This window comes from Heterocephalus glaber, unplaced genomic scaffold (assembly GCF_053883595.1).
Source record: "Heterocephalus glaber isolate CG9 unplaced genomic scaffold, H.glaber_assembly_v1.0 deba00001532, whole genome shotgun sequence".
Classification (NCBI taxonomy): domain Eukaryota; kingdom Metazoa; phylum Chordata; class Mammalia; order Rodentia; family Bathyergidae; genus Heterocephalus; species Heterocephalus glaber.
Window position 1 is genome coordinate 32,281,800 of NW_028258330.1, and position 20,669 is coordinate 32,302,468.

Here is a 20,669-nt window from a genome sequence, read left to right on the forward strand (position 1 = left end):
AGAGTCACAGGGTCAGGCTGCCCTGAAGAAGGAAGAGGCTGTCAGACCACTGAACAAAGGCTTTCTCCCATGGAGACTTCTGTCAGGCTCTCAGGGCTCTGGGGCAGGACTGCTACACCAGGCAAAGGGAGCAGATGGGGCTCACTCATGGGCAAATGGGGCAGGAGGTTCAGGTGTCCCTGGCAAGTAGTATATTAGCAAAGGCTCAGCTTCTCAGTCTGCCTCCTGCCTGCTTTCCACAGCTGCATGTCCTCTGTCCTTGGCTCCTTGCAGGAACTGCATTCCCACATGCATCACACTGCCAAACTTCTCCTGGCCCAGCTGTAGCAAGAGGAGTTCACTGAGGCAGAGCCTAAGGATAAGGAGCAGGAGGGTATGGGCCTGTGGGCATGGGGGAGGGGTGGGCCTTTGAACACAGAGGTCAAATGGGGATGGCGTGACCCAGGAACAGGGAGACATTGATTCTAGTGGGCATGTGCAGTCTAGTGTGTGTGTGTGGGGACTTCCCAGGGGAGGCTTCCTGAACAGAGCTCTCTGATGGGCAGTGGGAATACTGTGCCACAGAAAGGAACATGGACAGTTGGTCATCTTTTCTACTCTTGTAGCTGCGGGGTCACCTCCAGCCCAAGCTGAAGACCCAGCAGCAGAGCCCACACCAGCTCCACCTGCAGCTGCCTCCCCAGCTCTGGCACCACAGCCAGAGCGAGCCCCAGGAATCACTTCTCTTCCAGCTACACAACTGGGGCAAATGGTGGTTCCTCAGCAGGTGTCACCTCCTGATCTCCCCTTGGGGCCAGCTCCTGCCCCACACCTGCCTTTCCCCACCGTTACTGTTGCTCAGGTTCTGTTCTTTACTTTTGCACTTATTTTCTGGATTTATGTCAATAATAGAGTGATTTTTAAATAAAAGCTAAGATTTTACTTTTGCTTAACATGATTGGCTTGGTGGCATGAAGTGGCTTCTCAGTGTGGTCAACCTGACACCTCTGTCCAGGTCCAGAGCATTTCCCTCAGTGCTGCACCCATGAGTGGTTTCTCCCCTCTCCCCTACTCCTAGTCCCTGGCCACCACTCATCTTATGTCCCTGTATTTAACCTATTTAGCTCAGTACAATCAGATTTCTCCTTGGCCACATAATCCTGGAAGGGACTCATGAATCTTGCTTTGCTTAGTAGGGAAAATCCTACACAGATCCTATGCATTTTTCATTCACCTGTTCAGTAAATTACACCCTTATTTTTGTCAGACAAGACAGTTTTTAATCAGTGCTACATCGAATGAAGAATAAAAGAAAGGATATAGTCATCCCACCAGGAACCATGACCTCCCCCAGAGTTCTTCCTTTTCCCTATCTGTGTCTCAGTGATCAGGCTATGTGTTCCACATGCTGGGTAAGGGTGTGTCAGACCATAGCTCCCCCATCATCTCATGTATGCAATGGGGACATGACCTCTTCATGCTCCATCGCTTGGCATATTCCATGGCTCAATGACACTGTTGTCTCAGCAACTTCTGCTCAAGTCATTTTTCAGATTTTCTTGCCCATGACATAGCCAAAAGGAAAATTTGCTTCTCTAAATCTCATTTTTTAAAGATGGTCTCCTGCCGGTGGTGACTGCATCACAGTCATGGTAACATGGGCAGGGACAGACTCACATTTCTAACATCTGCCTGCTCCCTGTGGCAGAATGAACACTCAGAATCAGGGATACTGAGCTCACCGGGACCTCTGGGTCATGCAGCTCTACAGGAATCCAGGGGTCAGGGAGGCAGTCCATAGCTAACATTTGTCACATATTAGAGGACACAGGGACAGCACAGTGCTGCCCAACCACTCTATGTGAAATGGACACATCTTCTCTAAATGGTAATTTAATTTTATTTTTAAAATATAACAGTTTAAAACATTCACAACATACTGAAGAGGGCTGAAGTTCCTAAGGGGATTGGTCTAGTCTTGCACATGGACCCTGCAGAATCTTCTTGACTGAGGGACTTTACAAATCAGTAATTTGCTTTTCAGTACTGGGGATTGAATGTGGGACCTTCTCACTGAACTACATCACCATGCCATTTAATTTCTTTTTAATTTTGTCATAGGATCTCACTAAGTAGCTCATCTGCTCAATGTGGACTCGAATGTCTAATCCCCCTGCCTCAGCCTTGCAGAGTACTGGGATTATAGATCTACACCACCTCAAAAGGTTTCACTAAGCGGTTTTTAAAAATGGATTCTGTTGGTCCATGTTAGGGTTAGGATATAATGAGATACATCATTGGAAATTTGCACCTTTGCATAATCTCTTTTGGTTTTTGTTTTTTCCCCATTCCCCTGCCCTCCCTTCATCCCCTCCATCCCTCCCTATTTACAAAGACTTTGTTTCCATTTTTTAATTTTCTCATACGTATTCTGTTCCCTTCTTTCCTTTCCCCTTCCCTTCCACTTCCCATTCCCTTTTACCCCTTTCCTTTCTATTTGACATGATCTATTATATCTTTTAGTGCTTACAATTTCAGTTTCTCACACTACAGAAACTATGCATTATTTACACGTGTGTCCTATTTATTTCCCTTAAGAGTATCACCTCAATGCACATCCATTTAGCTATAAATGTCTCTAATTTATCATTTTTTTGAAAACTGAGTAGTACTCTATTTTATAAAACAAAAAACCCCACAGTTTCTTTTTAAGCCTCCAGTTGATGGGCAATTGGGCTGCTTCCAAGTTTTAGCTATTACAAATAGTGCTGCTATGAACATGGGTGCACATATATCACTGTGGTGTGATTCTTTTAATTCTTTGGGGAAGATACCTAGCAGGGCAATAGCTGGGTCAAATGGGACTTTCAATTCTAGTTTCCTGAGGTATCTCCATACTGATTTCCACTGTCAATTTGGAAAAAACAAACTCTGAAATCAACCACTCTGCCTAGGTATCAACCTGTAGGACTGGGGTCAATTTGTTAGCTCTGGTGAGGTGTGTAGACTCTGCCTGTGGGGTGCTTCTCCCTGAGAGGCTACCAGGGCCTCGCAGCATGCATGGTGACCACAGGCTTTGCCCTGACCTCCCTCCCACACTCCTCTGATGTGCAGAGACCCCACTTCTTTCTCACCTTTGAGCACGGTCATCTGGGCAGGGAGAAGGACAAGCCCGTCCCAGTGAGACCTGTTCTGCTCTATCCCCAAGAATCCTTCCCAAGGTGTAGGAGCTTCACACAGCCCCACACCTAAGCCTGTGCCCATGAACACTGTACAAACCATCTTATCAGTCTCCATACATGGCCCACAGTTCATGACCTGCACTGGACAGTCCTGGGCTCCCTCCCTGACTGTACACCCTCACCCCATCCTGGCCCAGACAGCCTCTACACTACCTGCCACACCTCAGGCCTCTCTTCCCTTAGTAGACCCCTCTGACTTTAGTGAGACCCCTTCCATTATCTGGGATCCCACACCAGCCCCCCCCAGCCCCCCCCACCTCGGAGACCCCATGTCCTACCTCAGTGACCTGGAGGACTTCAGGGCAAAACCTGAGGGATGCTGGGGACCCTGCCTGTAGCCCCCCACTGCACCCCAGCCTCCCCATGTCTGGCTGTCTCCACAGCACTGGGTCAGACAGCTGACTGAATTTTTACAGCCTCCCCAGTGGTCCACCAGGCTCTCAGAAGTGGTTACTCTGCCATTTCTGTGTGATTTGTGACTAGATAATTGCCAGGCCTGAGGAAAGGGTGCCAGCCAGTGCTGATTCCGATTTCTGTCATTCCCCCTCCCCTGCAGCCAGCTCAGTTCCTAGGGAACCCTCACTGACTCTGTGAGAGGGGGCAGAAACTGGAAGGCCATGGCTCCTGCCATCTCTGTGCTCTTCCCAGAGCCCAGCACTGAACAGTGTCCCCATCTCTCTCCATCTTGGCCCCTGTCTCCACCCCGCTGAAGACTGACAGTGAGCCGGGGCCCAGGCAGGATTCTGAGGGCTCCTGTCCTGGGGCATCTGCCCCTCCCTGGGACCTCAGACCTTGGGTCAAGGCTCAGAGATTCATGCTCCCATGGCCTGGGCCCCAGCCCTTCCCTAACTAGATCCTCACAGCCCCTGGGGCACTGAACACCTGCCACTCCTGCATTGTTCTCCTCTGGCTGCAGGGACAGCTGAGCAGAGGCCACAGCCAGGCAGCTGCATGGAGTGTCAGTGCACCCAGGGGGCACCATCCCTCTCCTCAGACTTTGTCCACACCAGGATGCCCCACATGGCCCCCAGTTCTGCTCACCAGGACCAGTCCTGCTCAAAACTGACTGTGGCTCCTTACTGCCTTCCCATTTAGCCACAGACTCCTCCCTTTCACACTCAAGGCCATTTATAATGTGACCCCAACCTATCTTTGGAGCCCTAACTTGTGCTTTCTCCTTTCAGAGCCAACAAACTGTTCCCTGGGCCTCAAATACACCTCTTTCCTGTCTCTCTGCTCTCTCTTCCAGGTCCTGCCCAAACGTCACCTCTTCCAGTTTCCTTGCCCAGTCCCCACCTGGTCTGATGCCCCCATGGCCTTGTCCAGCTTGAACAGATTCTTGAACTATGTACCATAGGCTGGCCTTGAACTCATGGTGATTCTCCTGCCACAGCCTTGAGAGTGCTGGGATTACATATGTAGGGCATCACACCCAGCTATTTTTTTTTGAGACAGTGTCTCTTGCCCTGACTCTGGTTGAACTTGTGATCCTCTTGCCTCAGCCTCCTGAGTAGCTGGGTTTATATGCATGGGGCATTGTGCCCAACTTCTTCCATTATAACTTGGGCTTCCCCTCGCTCACTGAAGTGTATTCCAGTTTAAGAGAATAACAGGTGCAATGTGTAACCACTTTGTTGCCCACTTCAGTACTTTCCGGATGAGGATATCCAAAGCCTGCTGAGGCTCCGTAACTGGCTTCCATTGTGTTATTTTACAGCCTGGAGAACAGTGCCTTTCTTTCCCTTCTTGATTTACTTTAAGCAAGTACTGTAAGTGAGGCATGGCAGTGGTTGCACAGAATCTGTGTAGCTGAGGCTGAAGAGACTTAGTCTGATTGAATCTAGGTGCTAAAGTTGCCTCTGCATAAATTAGACTATTTTAATTTGGGGAAAGGAATTATGGGTGGTAGTGGAGTGCTACACTGCTGATAAAACACTGCTTTTATTGGTCTTATATCCAACATTAGGATTGTGGGTTAGTTTCATTTGGGAAAAGATTTACACTGCTCAAAAATGTTTTCAGAGCTGGGTTTAGGGAGACATGACTTTAATCCCAGCATTCTGGGAGGCTGAGCCAGGAGGATCCTAAGGTCAAACTCAGACTGGGCAACTTACCAAGACCCTGTTTTAAAATAAAAACAAGTCTGGGGATGCAGCTCAGTGCGAAGACCCTGGGGTTCAATCCCCAGTAGGCATATGGGAGGAAGACCCTGGACACTGGTTGGCTGCAATGGTCCTAAAGGCCCAGTCTGCCAAGGAACCATGGGAATTCATAATGGCAGGTGACAAGATCCCTCATTAGTCTAAGTGACAGGCACTATCCCCAAGGTTCTGAAGGAGCCCTCAGGGATAGGGACTTGTCTTTAGCCAACATAGGGTCAGAGGACATAACCACAAATGCTGAAAGAAATACAACAAAAGGACAACTCTCCCAGGACAGCCAGACCCTAGCCAGCCCTTGGAGACAAACTGTCCACTCTCCACACAGCTCGCCCAGTATAGCTGACTGGGGCCCAGGTGTGGCTGAGATGGGCTTGGGGTCTCCTGTGTGTGTGTGTGTGTGTGTGTGTGTGTGTGTGTGGTGGCACCCCTGTCAGCCAGAAGGAACTTGGAGGGAGTGCCCCTACTTACCCAAGGCAGGAAGTGACCTCTGACCACTCCAGGAGCCTGGAAATGTCTCCAAGGAGAGCCATAGCAAGAGCTCAGCACACAGACCCCCCTCATGCCTCACTGAGCCTGGGGATGGGCTCTTCTGCCAGTGGGAATGGGGTCTGCGATGTCCCACAACTACTGCTGCAGGGACCCCAGGACTAGGGGATGGCCTGTCTTCTAGGGCCTCTGCGGTGCTGAGGATTCAGTTCTAAAAGGTCCAGCTCCCAAGTCTCCTGTGACTGGATGGTGGGGTGGTGGGTCCCTCCTGGAGAGATCTCCTCATTAAAAGGTTCTGCCAGGCTGGGAGCCAAGGGACAGTGATGGTTTGCCTAGAACCAGGACTCAGGTTTTGAGGCAGGACTCACCTCTGCTTTCCCATCCCTATTTCCTCAGAGACCATAAGACGCTGTAACTTATTTAATTCACCTGACTCCTGCCCTCCCTCCCAGGCCCCTGGAAGCAGACTCTTGACTTTAGGGGGCACTAACTCCCTTATGGCTGGAAAGCAGGGAATTTCACCTGTTCAGTAAACATACTTACATTCTATAGGAGAATGGAGAGGGATGGGGTAGATTTGAAATTAACTCCTGGGGCTGGCCTTTGTCCCTGGGGCCTCTCCCCAAGTCCCTCCTACCACCACATGGTGTCACTTGACTTACTTTTCCTGTCTGTGAAACGCTCTCACTCACCTGTCATGAGATTTGATGGCTTGGGAGGTCAGCACTTTGGAAGCAGTGATGGTGGTGTCAGGGAATGACAGAGGGCAGGCAGGGTGAGAAACCTGGGGGGGGGGTCACTATCACATTGGTGCCTTGACAGCCCTGGGCCTGCTTGCCTCCCCCAGTAGCTCTGCACCCTCAAAGTACCACCTTTCTAACAGGAAGGGGACCCCCAGTATCACCAGGACCTCAGGGCAGAGCCTCAGCTGCCCTTTCTCCTCAGGCAGGGAACCCTGCCCCTCTGGGTGTAGGGCAGCTCTGTTCTGAGGGGGACACAGCCCTGACCCACTGTGACAGGAGAGACCTAAGTCACGCCTCAGAGGACACCCAGACTGAGCAGAGACATGGCTCCCTCCACAAAGGAAGAGGCACCCCTAACCCAGGAAGCCTCCAGTCTAATGGCAGAGGCACAGGGCTTCACAGAATGATAGCAGAGGCACAGCTCTGTCCTGGGGAAGTCCTGGAACACTGAGCTTCTAATCTTTCCACAGGGGCACAGTCCTTGCCCCTAGGTGTGCCTAGGCAGAGGAACAGTCCTAGGAGAGTGGCCACAGGTCTAATGAAGGTAGTGATACAGATTAAAACACATGAGTGGCAGCCCAGCATGGTGGCACATGCCTGTGATCCCAGATTGCTAGGAGCTCAAGGTCAGCCTGGCTCCATAGTCCATTCCTAGTGAGACCCTGGCTCAATAAACCAAACCAGGGCCAGAGATTTAGCTCTGTGGTTCTGCCACCTGCCTCACAAGCACAAGGTCCAGAGTTCGATCCCTGGTACCAAAAAAAATGGCAATAAACCAAACCAAAATGAAACAAAAGAACCCACAAAACCCCAGAAAACACAGATATCACCCAAACCCATGAAGCTGAGCCACTGGTGAGCCCCAAAAGAGCTGTGTGAATTAGACAAGTCACTCCATGAGCCTCAGTCCCCTGTATTGTAAAATGCCAGCAATGTGAGAGGGGAGGCAAGGCTGTGTGTGCAGGGATGGGACTCATGGCTGCTGCTGCTGGGGCAGGGGAAAAGGTGGGAATGGGGGGCCTGGCCAGGTGTGCTGGGGTCCAGAGTCCCTGGAAGCACTTGTGTCTGAGTTTGCTGGGCAGGCGCTGGTGGCCAGATCCTCTGTCCTCAGCAGGGAGATAGATGGTGGGCCAGACAGACCTGGGTAGCCCTGAGGGGCCACTGTCTTGGCAAATGAGGTTTGGCTTCCTGCAGGGCATCCCCGCCTGCTTTCATTGTTCCAACCAGCCTTGGAACCCTGTCCCCTAAGTCTTCCTACCTCAGAAAACCCAGGCAGGGCTGTCGGGGCTCCCCTAGAACCTCAGGAGAACTGCCTAGGGGTATGGGGACTCTGCATGGCCAGCTCCAGGCCCCCTAGCCCATGGTTCCACTTCCTCACACCTCCTTCTGGATCACCGGTCCCTGGAAGCCCCCTCTGCCAAGTAACTCATGTGTGGTGGTTGCTGGGGCAACCTCCAACCAGTACCCAGAAACTTCACTATCTTGATGTACAGAAAATGTAACATCATTTGGCAGTTGGTCAGATGCATTACTTAATCTTCAAGTTAAAAAGTACCTGCTGTCGTGTTCTGGCAGAGGCTAGTGCAGAGGAGAAAGACACCTAAAACAGCCAAGCCAGGGTGTAGATGGGCCTGTAGCACTTAATAGCTGAATGTCCTTGGGGAAGATAATTAAACTCTCTGGTCTCTCGTTCTGCCTGCAAGCAAAGAATATTTTTATTGGAGCATAATTTATTAGTCACCTGCCTTGGGAAAGACACGGGGAAGGGCAGTTGTGAAGGAGTTCTTTTCTCTTGGCCCTCGAGTGTCTCCTCTAGGGTCTGAACTGCAATCCACCCAAGAAGGTGTCAAGAGAGATCTGGGAGCAGGGGGAGGGTGGGAGACTGCACTGGCTTCTGTGTCATCTCAGGATCTGGAGCCAGCACAGGCAGCAGCAGTCAAGACTGACTCCATGCCCCAGGCAGCTCCTGCTTCATCCAGCTGCAGGGCATCTCCAGCTGCTCAGGTCTCCTCACCATATAGTGCTGCAGAGGCTGGACAACCCTCCCCTCACCTGAGAAAGTCACCCATTGTTTTTTCCTGTTATCCTGCATCCATGTTTCTCCTGTCTGTATAAGTACTGATTTTAATAAAATGGAATTGTTCTTCTATTTTGAAATCCATGCCTAGGACACCAAATCCTCAAGCCATGCTAGGCAACCCCACAGCACTGTCCAGCTCATGCTGCCTGGAACCCCTAGCTGAGCTCCTGGGTCCTGTGGGGAAGACAAGCTCAGGACCTGAAGGAGGAGGGGACTGAGGAGCCCCCAAGGTGATAGGGATGCAGAAGTGTCGAGAGGGCACCAAATCCAGGCAGGAAAGGGGCTGCCTGTGCTGGATCAGGCCCCTGATGGCCTAGGACTTGGGCTCTGCTTTCAGAACCCCATGTGGCCTTGGAAAGCCATTCACTTTTGAATGTCAGGTTCCAGGCCTGTGGGATGGGACAGCAGCACCCTCCCTGGCTAAGGTGAAGAAACATAAAATGAGCAGGCATGGAGAGCTCTCTGCCATCCCGACACGGGGCTGGGCACCCTCCTGCTATACAGTGTACAGATGCAGAACTCTAGAGGCAGAAAAGTAAGTGTGCGGGAGGGTTTTCATTCTATGGGAGCCTATGGTTGCAAGACATAGCAGGAACATAAACAAATGTAATACTTCCACCCAGAAGAGGAAGCTAGGCAGGAGTGGATGCATATACCTGCAATCCTAGCACTTGGGGAGTCTGAGGCCAGAGAATCACAAGTTGAAGGCCAACCTGGGATGCTTAGCAACTTAGCAATCACTGAGTCAAAAGAAGTGCTACATAATGCCTTGCCTTGTAGCTCACTGCAAAAGTCTTTGGTTGGAACTGGATTGAAAAAGGGCCAGAGGGCCCTGCAGGAGCAGCCCCAGGATGCAACAGAGCTCCAGGGAAGTGAAGCACCACTGGGCATACAGTCACTCCTGGCACTGGGAAAGTGCTCCCACAGGCTGCCGCAGGGAAATCTCCATGTGTGTGGGGTCCCAGGGACAGGGACAGAGCCCAGGGCCTGTGATAGCAAGGCTTGTGCTCTACAACAGAGCTACCTCCCCAGCCCTGGGGATCCTCATGACTTTGTGCAGAGAGATGATGGGGCCAATGCAAAGTCCTCAGCTTCTCCCAATGCCAGCTTTTAAGGCTGGGGGATCTGTATGTTTCCTACCAAGGCAGCAACTGCCCCTCCACTCTGGCTTTGTACTCATTTACCTAAGGGAAGCCACTCAATGGCTCTACCACAAATAACAAAGTTTCCTCTACACTGCCTTCCCTCCTTCACCTAGGCAAGAAACTCCAGTATCACTTCCAAACAGTACCTTCTATCAGTTCACATCAGGCAAAGCAAATACCACAGTCCCTCTCATCAGACACTTGCAACACAGAGAAACTCACCCTGGTCATCGCAGCTCCCCATCACAATAGCAACCGAGGCTGATTTGTTTTGTTTCCTGACCTGGACCAGCAGGTGCACACTGACCTTGACACAACTGTGCAGGCATCTGGGTGTGCCCATAAGGATTGAGGCAGAAGCATGAGTTCCCCCAACTTGGCAGCACTGATGCTCCATGGTGCCATCCTGGGGGCTGGGAGAAGTAACCAAAGTTGGCCTTTCCCAGAAGAAAGCCCATGCCTTGAGATGTACTCTGCAGACTCCTGTTTGGGCATCCAATCCCTGAGCTGTCTCCTTTGTAAAGACAGCTGCAAATAAATTAAGCATCTCACTCAGGTCCCACTGCATGGTGGAAAGAAGGACTCAACTGTAGACAAAGATCCTAAAGCCCACAGTCATTGTCCCAGACTCTGAGTTATCACGGGATTTTGTTGTTGTTGATTTTTGTCTTTTTTTTGCTACTGGGGATTGAACTCTGGTCCTTGTGCTTGTGAGGCAGGCATCAGTAGCTCTGTGATACATCCTGTCCCCATCCCATAATTTATTACAAGTAGGTCAGAGTCCAAACACAGTAGCCTTCAAATCAGGGCTGACACAAGATTTATCTATTAAGTTTTCATAGAACACGGTCATGTGCATTCACGTTTGTACTGGCATGGTAGGCTGAGAATCACAGAGATAGGAGGACAATGCCAACTCAGCCTGATGCCATCAAATAAATGCAATTGATGTCTGCTGAAACTTTCATCCAAAAATATAATACACCTTTTTTTCAGAAACATGGGGAACTTTCTCAAGCACATACCACATCTGAGTGAAATTGATACACATGAGCTGAAAGGGTGCCCTGTATATTAACAGATCATAGTATAATAAAACCAAATAGCACCAGCCAAGGAAACCACAGAAATTATGCAAACACATGAAGACTAAACAATATGCTGGTGAAAGATCAACAGGCCCCAGAAGATATCAGAGAAAACCTTAAAAGCTCCTGTCATCGAATGAAAATGGAAACACAATACATCAAACCTGTGGGACATCATGAAAGGAATTCAAGGAGAGTTTGAATTGTAGCTGTGAAAGCTAACATTTGAAAAATAGAGCAAGCCCAATAAATAACATCATTATGTACATTGAGGTCTTGAGATCAAGAACTATCCAAATCCAAAGTGGTAGGTGAGAGAAATTACACAGATCAAACTGCAAATCAATACAACTGAGACTAAGTTAGCAAGAGCGAATGCCATGTCAAAACTAACACCTCAAGTTTCCAAGATATTCTGAAATTTGTAAAGAAAGGACACTGCCAAATTCATTATTGTAGATAACACTTCCTGATACCCTACTCTTTACCTTCACACTGATCCCACACTCTAATCCTCAACTAAAACCTAAACCTAAATCTTGAACCTGACCCCAACCCTAAATCATAACCCTAAGACTAACCCATTAGTGGAACCCTAATCTGAAACCCAATCCTAGAACAGAACTCTAATAGAAATGCTAACCACAATATTAAATATACCTGTAACTCACACCAAAACTCTAACAACTCACTCACCCTGAACCTCACCCTGACCCTAGCCCCAAACCCTTAGCCTAAACCCTCTCACCCTAATCCCCATGCTACCACTAACCCTCACCTTAACCCTCCTGCTCACCCTAACATCCAAACCTAATACTCACATTCACCATAAGCCTAAACCCTAAACATATTCCTTGACTCTAACCACAAACTCTAATCCTAATCCCTAAATCTAAACACTAACCACAACCTCAACACAAACACCAACCCAAATCCTACAGGAATCCCAACGCCAATCATAACCCTACTGCCAACCTTAACCCTAAAACCTAAACTCTCTTAAACCCTAATCCTTATACCCAATTCTAATCTTAACCCTAACCACTAACACTGATGGCAGAAATTAAACAGTCCCCTCACCTGAAACCCTAATACTATCCCTATGCATAACACTGAAGCTAAAGGCCAACACTAATCCTAATCCCTAACCATCATCTTCATTCTAACACTTACCCTCACTCTAAACCCAACACTCTCCCTTACCCTATGGCCAAACTTCACCTTAATCCTCAGACTAACCATAACCTTCATTCTCAGCTTCGTCCTCACCTAACACTCACAAATCCTAACACCACTTTTCCTCATGATCCAATCAAATGTATTATCAATGTGTTTAGTGATGAAAATTGTACACAACGTGACCACTAACCAAAACCCTAGAAAGCAGAATATCAAGAAAGGGTGAGGAAAGAACAAACTATTCAAACAGAAAACAAATATCTACATAGTATTCTCAAGCCTCTTAAGTCCCATTTACAAGTTCCTGCTGGCCTGACCACTAGTGGTACACGCATGACTGTCCCAATGGGTGGTTTTTAAATTAATTTTATTAGTAAAAACACCAATAAAGGTTGTATGATCTGTTAGTACCAGCAGAGGTACAAGCTGCATGATGGGACAGTCACCCATGTACCACCAGGGGTTAAACTGCCCAGTAGTAAGACATGAATGATGGCCCCATTGTGAATGTATTAAATATCAAAGGTCTGAATGCTGCTAAGACACTCCTTCCTCACTGTGAGCCACTGCCACCATTTCCAGTTTCCCTCCATGGACAAGTATAATTTTTGTCCTAAACCACTGGATTTTTCAAAGAATTAAAAAAAAAAGATAGAATAAAAACTAAGGATCTAAACAGTTGTATTATGGCTGGGCAGGTTGCAGAGTGTGAAAGAAAAATTAAAAAAAAATTGTCAGTATAGTAAGATAACCATAATTTAAATGACATTTTTAAATCACACTAAACTATTAATGCAAAACCAATATCCAATTCTCTATGATTAAAACAAGGATTTTCTAATATATATATATATATATAAATGACATTTACAAAGTACTGACTTAGAAAAGAAAGACTTTGTGTGTGTCAGGGTCTTGATCACTTAAGTGAAGTGAAGTACAGCCCATCCGCCTGACATCCACAGCTCCACAGCTCAGCCTGCTGGCCATAAGTGTGTGGGACACTGGGACACTTCCTCCACCTGAGCTGTCTTACAACAAAGGGCTTCACAGCATGTGTCATGGAGGAATGCAGCACAGCACAATGGCCACTCTCTCCCTCCCTCTGGACCACAGGGCTGAGTGGGAACTGCAGCTGCCCAAGACCTAGAGAGGATCAAGACACAGGTCACCAGCCCAGGACATGATCTCAGTTCTCAACGCTAAAGGCAAGGGAGGCCTCTGATGCATGTTTCCTCCACACCCCTGTGCAACTGAGGTCTCTAAAGTGAGCTCTGACAGCAATAGTGGCACCTGAGCACTTATAGGTCCCTGCCTCTCCAGGCCCTGGGTCCTGGTGGGGAGTGAAAGCTGCCCCTGGCCTGGGCACCCTGGCCAATACCACAGTCAAGTCGTGGGTAGAGGAAACCGAGTCCTTGTGGCCAGCTCCAGACAATGCCCTCCCTCCTGAGCACCCACACTCAGCACTTGCTTGTTCTGCAGCAGACAGGACAGCTGTGGCTGGGGACTAGCACACAGGGGCTATGGTGAGGCCAGGTGTGGGGTCCAGTGGGGCCTGACCTCAGCAGGCTCCACCATAGGACTCCATTTTCACACTTAGCTGGTCCCCACTGGGAGGATGATGGCCTGGAGGGAGAAGGAGCAGTCATACACTCAGTGTGATGCCACAGCGGGCCTGGCAGAGGCTCAGTTGCAGGTGACCTCCCCACCCACCACCACTGCAGTTACACAGTCCAGTGCCATTCAGGGCCAAACACCAGAGTTGGGCTCTGTGCTCATAGAGAGAAATTGAAAATAGCTGGTCTGGGGAGCTCGGGCCCCTTTCATTGTGAATTTTCCTTTCTGCCCTCCTGGGCCTTCCATTTCAAGAGTCCCAGCTTCCAAGAGAGAGGGTGTTTCTAAGCTCTCTGGTCTCCTATCCAGAAGCCCCGGGTCCAGGGGCTCTCCTCATCCCATCCCACTGCTGTCTGTGGGAGGGTGCTGTACACACCTCTCCAACAGGGCTGTGAGGGCATCAAGGGCCAGTCTGGGCCAACCCTCAGCACTGCATGTGCAGCCTGCACTTGGCATGGACGGAGGGTAGATGTGGTTTGCAAAGGAAGGATGAGGTCCTCCTGAACAGGGGTGGCTGAGCACCATCCTGACCTTGGGGCTAACTGGCCCAGCCTCTACCTGCATCTGCAGAGACAGGCTGGATTCTGGACTCCGTGTGCCTGGGTCTTAAGGGGTCCACTTCACAGCCTGTGGTCATCACATCTATGGTAGGCATGGGAGCCAGGAATCTCCAGGAAGATGCCAGGCCACAAGTCCCTTTGCACCTATGAGCCTAGTGAGGAAAGTCACCACGGGAGGCCTCAGCCCCTGGCCCTGTGCCTGCAGGGGGAAACCAGAGTGGTCAGGGTAAGTAAGCACACTCACACTTGTACACACATGCTCACAACTACAGATGCTCCTTACCTGTGCCTCCTTTCACTATCACATCCTAGCTCCTCACGTGCTCATATGCACACACTCAGCTATCCCGTGTCATCCTCACACACTAAACAACTCATCTGTTCACACCTACATGCACAATCACCGACCTGCTCACCACTTCCAGACAGCCAAGTGTTCACACTTACTACCAATCCACATTCTCCACCCGTGTGCACCCAACTGGACTACTTCCCATACTCACACTAGACACCTATGCATGCATGCTCACCATTCATCCACCCAGACATGCTTACACACTCAATACACACACACACACACACACACACACACACACAAGCATCCATCTGGTATGGTTTGGATCAGAAATGTCCCCCATATGTTCCTTCTTTTGAGTTTGAATTTTGGAAGGTGGCTGGGTCATAGAGGCTTGTGCTCCTCCATGGATTGATTAATCCAATCATGAGTTCAAAGCTCAGTGTATAGAGGATGTGTGTCTATGGGGGCCTGACCTGGAGGGTGGATTCTGTCCCCAGCCTCTTCCTTTCTCTGATTCCTGGCTGCTTTGTTTTGAGCAGCTTTCCTCTACAATACCCATCCACCATGGTTTTTCCTTGGAACTACCTGACCATGGACTGCACTCACTGAAACTATGAGCCTGAATTAACCTTTTCTTCTTTAAGATTCTCATGTCAGGTGTATGTCCCAGCAAGGGAAATGCTAACTAATACAAACTTAGACCCAGACACTCACCCAAAGTCAAGTTCATAACCTGATGGAAAAACATTTTGGTCCTTGCTCTGTCTAGCTGTCTCATTTCTGTTCTGCATTGCCTGGGGACCTTCAGACTGACATACCCAATCACACACCCATGACACTGGTCTCAGGAACTAGTGACAGCTCCTAGATCTCAGGCTTGGCATCGAGTCTCCTGAAGCAGGCTGCTATTGTGAATGGACACAAACTCCTGACAGAACATACCGCTGCAGGGTCCCAACTGTCTGCTGAGAAACAAAGGATGGTTCTGCTTCTTCTCAGCTTGGTGTCATAGCCAGAGCGAAGGCCAGGAAGGCAGATGCTTGTACAAATAAGGGACACCTGTCTATACTTCAAGCAGTCATGGCAGAGAGGGAGATCTGCCAACTTTCAGGGCTTGAGCCACAACTGAGATCAATTCCTGCACCTAAGGTCAGGCAGAAACAATCAGTGCACAGTAACACTTGATATGTGACTTTGATGGAGATATTTCTCCCCAAATCTCATGTTTTCTTCTAAGTGTAATTAAATCACTTTTGAATAAAATATGATTTTTAGAAAAATGGTCCAATGGACTCAGAGCTGTGTTCCAGGATATCATCATGTACTTTCTTTAACTTGATGACTTTTTGTGGTGAATATCATATTATGTGTGATGAGAACCTCAGAAAACACATAAATCACACAGACTTTCTCATTGAAAATTCTCTCTGAACAATAGAGAATAATATGAAAAATAATATAATAGACAAAGAACTACAATTTCACAGGAAAAACTCCAAGGAGGCTCCAGAGTTGGTGTCTCAGGTCCCTATACTGAGGACTGATAGGGGAGCTCCTTTTCTTGCTGTAGAAATGTCAAGATGACAGGAAGGAGGTGCTGGGGATGTGAATTTCTGCACCTTGGTGTTCCACAGGGTCACCTGTCACCCCTGGAACTGTGTCTTACAGGGTGGGGCTGGTGCCTCACGATGACATTCAGCGCTTCAACAGTTTTTCCCAGCCAGGTAGACATGGGTCCCACCCTGGGGATGAGGAAACAAAGGGAGACCAGTCCATCCTGCACCCTTCCAAGGCCCCGCGGGGATGGGTTTCTAGGATATGTAATGGGCTGTCACAGAAACGCTGTGGACAGCACCCTCAGGTTGCCTCTGGCAAGATGGACATGGTTGTCACCACTTTCCATAGGGTGAGGCTTGGGGACTTGGCCCAAACCCCAGTGGTGCAGTGGCACCTGGTGAGGCACTGTTATCATGGCATAGCCTATTCCTTCCTGCTCCTAGCCACAGCCTCTGGAGGTCTGGAGACCTCTCTGTGGATGGAGCAGGGGATGGCTGTGCACCTGTCCCTACTGGTAATGCCCCGATCCTACCTGCACTGCCCAGGAAAGACTTAGGAGCACTAAGCAGCCCAAGCACAGGGAGGGAGGCTGGCAGTTCCCAACCTAGACATAGCTGGATACTCCCTCCAATGCTCTTGCCAGACAAGAGCTTGGTCCCCAGTCCCAGAAGGCACAATTTCTACAGGGCTCCCTGAGAGAGAAAGAGGACCCCTGCTGTAGGTGGCTCTGGGCTCCTGGGGCTGAAACAAGAGGAGGAAATGCCTCCCTGGGCATCCTCAGCCCTCTGCCACTGAGGGACCAGACTTAGGGACTCTGCTGTACACAGGAGATGATGGGTTCACCTGAGCACAGGGCTTGCACAGTGTCTTGCTTAGGTGTGGCCCTAAAGTGGGAGGAGGACACCTGTTAGAGCAAGTTCTTGAGAACCCTGATACTCTGGAATGTCTCTGAAATCTGGGCATGAGCAAAGCTCCCTGATGCCAGAGATGTGACACTGCAGCCTCCTCCATATGTGGTGGCTCAAAGCACACAAACCAAGCAAAGTCTGTATATGGTGTCACAGCCCACAGCTTTCTCATTCTCAATTGTGTCCCTGGTGGGAGCAGGAACAGTCGCCCTGAGCCACACCCCCAGAGCCAGCATGCCATGACCCACCTTGCCACAGGCTCCTGGATGTGGGCCAGGAGCATGGGCTCCAGTCTTCATCCTGGATGTCAGGATGCTGTCCCCAATTAGGGCAATGTGACTTCCTCTGCAGTGTGGGGAGGAGATGCACAGCAGATGGCAAAAGGCAAAAGACCTGTGGAGGAAGCTGTCATCATACCAGAACCTGAGATTCCTCAGAACCTAACACAACATTCACCAATTCCCATAACTCCCTTGGGGTCTGGTTCCCAAAAATAAGTGGGGGCCCTACACACTAGGGGCTTCTTAGCAATGTGTCCCCCACCTACCTTCACTATCCCTATGGAAATGCAGGGTCTTGGCAACACCAGCTCTGGCTGTCCAAAGCCCATAGTCAGCCTGGGACAGCACTGGGGTGGGAGATGCCCATGTCTCTGTGGGGGAAATGAGGCCCACAGAACCTGGCCACAGCCCAAGGGGGCAGTGATGCCCTGAGACTGGAAAACAGACCACAGTTCTCCTCTAATCTCTAGGGTGTGGGCTTGAAAGCGGGGCCATCCCCAGATGCCCTCCCTACAGTCTGTCCCTGCAGCTTGGAACCTAGAAGTGCGCAGGTCCCTCCCATGTCACAGCATCTGCCCCACACATTCCTCCCATAGGACACCAGGCAACTGCCACACTGTGATCTGCTTCCCTATCCAGTGTGACAGGGGTCATGTGCTGAATTAAAGGAGAATCCAGGACCATCCTGTTCCAAAATGTGTCAGAGCCTTGGAGCTTGGTTAGCACTCAGCTGGCAGGTACTGGGAGACTTGTCAGGGCAGGAGGTAGGCTTGTTGGCCCCTGATCAGCCAGGGAATGGTATTCCCCAGTGTCTAGTGTACCCAAGGCTCCAAGAGGGGCACTGAGCATCCATCTCCCTGCCATCCTCTGTTTCTGTCTGACAGGAGGCTGAGGTTCAGGTGGGTCAGGATCCTGACAAAGCCCAGGGACACAAAGCAAGAGGCCATGCTGGAGTCAGTGTTCTGGGACTGCACAGCCTTAGTTTTTGAACCGTCAGAGCCACAAAGTAGGGCAGGGGACAGCGGGAAGAGGAAGGACCAGAGGGGCGGAACACATCCGAGTTGTTTCACAGGGCCCAGGAAGGAGAGAGGGAGACGGGGCTTCAGTCACACACAGGACCCACACTCAGCCCCACCCCTGCAAGCAGCTACCCCAACCTCCATCTCAGGAAGGGGAAACCAAGGCTGAAAGGACCATGCTGCTGCCCATAGGCAGTGAACAGGAGGGGCTGAGACCAGAACTCAGGCCTGTGGCAAGAGAAGCCTGCACTCTTCAGTTGTCCCTACTGGGCTCTGACTGTGCCAACATTCAATGTAGATGCACCCCACATGCTCCTGTCTGTGAGCTTGTCTCTGTCAGGAGGCCACTGCAGAACATGGTCCTTCATTCCTCCTCACCCTGGTGGGGAGCAAACCCCTTCCTTCCTGGCACAGGGAGAGAATCAAGGGTGGGGACAGCACCCCTGGCCATTTGTTTTCACATGATCATCCCCATGTCTTTAACTTGTTGTGACTCACTGGGGGTGGGGACATCCCTGAGCCCATCCCCCACTTCTGAAGATGTCCTCTCTGTGAGGAATTGCAGAGCCCAGGGTAGGACAGCTCACCCTAAATATTCGCTGGGCAACTGGGGGCAATTACTGTACCTGGCCCAGAGTTCTCTTCAGTTAGTAGCTTTACTGGCTTCTTCCCTGGACATTCTGAGGCCCCTGGCCTGGTATGGCCTTCAGCCTGTGCTTCTGGGAAGGTACTGGATTTTTCCTCAGGTGGTAGGACAGTTTTGCAGGACACAGAATTAGTAGCTGACAGGGCTGGTTTGGTTTTATTTTCATTCCACACTGTAAATGAAAACCAGATTCCTGACCTTCAGGGTTTTGATGAGAAATCTAATGATCTGCTCAGGACATTAAGATGAACAGTGTCTACTGATAGCCTCAGAGACACTGATAATATGCCTTTCTGTGTTTTGTGAACACTGTATTATCACACCAGTGACCACTTAGCAGCATTTTGAGACCAGTAAGGATTTAAAGAACAGACTATAAGATAAATTTAAGGATAGATTTCAAAACAAAATAAAAAAGGACATAAAAATGTCCAATGAGCTTTAATTTGTAAAAAACTAAATATTCTCCATACTCCATGAAAGCAAAACCCTGCATCAATTAACAGGGTTATGCATGACCTGTGGGATGCTGGCTGGGCCCTGGGCTGCCCACACACAGCTCTCCCCTGTCTCTGTGGCTGGGTGGGCAGCAGGTCAGGTCTGAGGTGGTCCTGGAGCATCCCACTAAAAGCAGGGACAAGTGACCCCAGCCCTTAGTGCTGAGGACACAGCAGCTTCTCAGGACAAAAACAGCAGAAGGGCTGTGCTGCCATCTGGAGGATGGTTCCCTAAGGAATCCTGATGACCCCAGGGTGGTGGAGGGCCCAGGCAGGGCCTGAGTCAGAGGGGCCCACTGGGAACACCCAGCAGGGCTCCAGACACATCTGCCAGGTGTCCTGACTGGATGTGATGCCAAGTAGCACAGGACTGGAGTCTTCTCACAGTGCCCCCACTGAGAGCCACTCTGAATTTGACTCCTTTGCTTTTCTAGAATCAGATTACAGGAGGTACCCAACTAAAATCCCATCAAACCAGCAGAAGCAATTTGAAAATCCTTTCCCTGAAACCAGAGAGGTAACATCAACTTTGGACAACTTTTCAACCCAGCTTCTGACTGCTCAGTTGTGGTGAATTGACTAATGGTTAACTTCTAACACCCAGCTGAACCGAATCATGCTGATCTGGCACAGAGGATCCAATTGTGGATTGTCACCAACAGCCATAAAATAGAACTGGTGGGGAAAATCATGGGCTGTTGATTTTCTAGGAGAAGCTTCCTGGGGATGGTTTTCCTGATGTGAAGTTGGTTTTTGTCATTGGAGGAGGAGCTTGGGGCCTTGCTGTTGCTGGGGATGCCAATTGTTTTCCTCAGGGGAGCTCTGATCTTCACAGAGAGCATCACTTCCTAGCTCTGGGATAGATCCCTCAGCCTGGGGGTACAAATCCTTCAACCCTCTGGCATAGGTTTCTGGCTTCCTCCACTTTGGGCCTTCTGGGTGCAAATCCTAAATACAAACATGAGACATTGCCATGGGCTCTAGGCCACTGGCTGGACCTGTGGGGGACATTGCCTTGGACTGTAAGCCTTTAGCTGGATTTGTGGGGGACATTGTGGGGTCTGGGGCCTTGGCTGGATTCTTTGGGGCTCTACTGTGTGGCTGATCTCTTGTACTCCTCAGTATTTAACTTTTTGGGTAAATATCATGAAATAATCCTATAAATCATGTGTCCTGTATTGAGTA

At 49.8% G+C, this 20,669-nt stretch overlaps 1 long non-coding RNA gene across 1 annotated transcript; it reads right to left on the reverse strand.

The window, feature by feature from the left end:
* Nucleotides 1-6,479: 6,479 nt before the first annotated feature.
* Nucleotides 6,480-19,217, reverse strand: LOC147824741 (uncharacterized). The gene is made up of 4 exons (XR_015441923.1): nucleotides 18,968-19,217; nucleotides 17,290-17,434; nucleotides 8,168-8,308; nucleotides 6,480-6,653 (listed from the first exon to the last, which is right to left on the reverse strand). It is a non-coding gene; the product is annotated as an uncharacterized LOC147824741 (long non-coding RNA).
* Nucleotides 19,218-20,669: the final 1,452 nt, after the last annotated feature.